Here is a 578-nt window from a genome sequence, read left to right as displayed (position 1 = left end):
ATCATTGATCATCGGTGAGAAACTGAAAAAATAGCATTAAACTCGTTAACTGTGGCATTCTCCATGATTCTGTCCTAGGACCGACGCTAGAACGTTGTCTACGATGACCTCCTGAAATTTGTCATCCCTTACTGTTCGTATCAGATGGGGGGATTCACTGATGAACTGGCAGTAGTTGGAGTGGATAAATCAGGGCAGACCCTGGAAGACCTACTAAATCCTGTACTGGTGAATATCGACGCGTGGATGACGTGTCATGGACTAGAACTGACCTAAATACTGCATTTTTGCTGGGAAAAAATTAAATCATTATTAAAAAATTTTCCCTAAAAGAATCAGTGGCATCATTTGGTGGGGGATAAGTAGGTACTCTATAAACACCTTTTTATTGAATTTTCATTTGGAATAAAATGAATAAATTGTTTGCTTTCGTCTGATGAATTAACCACATTTCATGCATATATTCGAGATGGTTAATCATAATTTTCTTTTGCCGTGTTCTTCGTAATACATTTAGATTTTTCTATGTTAATTAAAATCTGTATCACCTTCATGATAAAGAGCTCCAAATTTCAAAA

Source organism: Acyrthosiphon pisum, chromosome A2 (assembly GCF_005508785.2).
Source record: "Acyrthosiphon pisum isolate AL4f chromosome A2, pea_aphid_22Mar2018_4r6ur, whole genome shotgun sequence".
In the NCBI taxonomy this organism is placed as follows: domain Eukaryota; kingdom Metazoa; phylum Arthropoda; class Insecta; order Hemiptera; family Aphididae; genus Acyrthosiphon; species Acyrthosiphon pisum.
The sequence above is the reverse complement of the archived record's forward strand: the minus strand, read 5'-3'. Positions refer to the sequence as shown.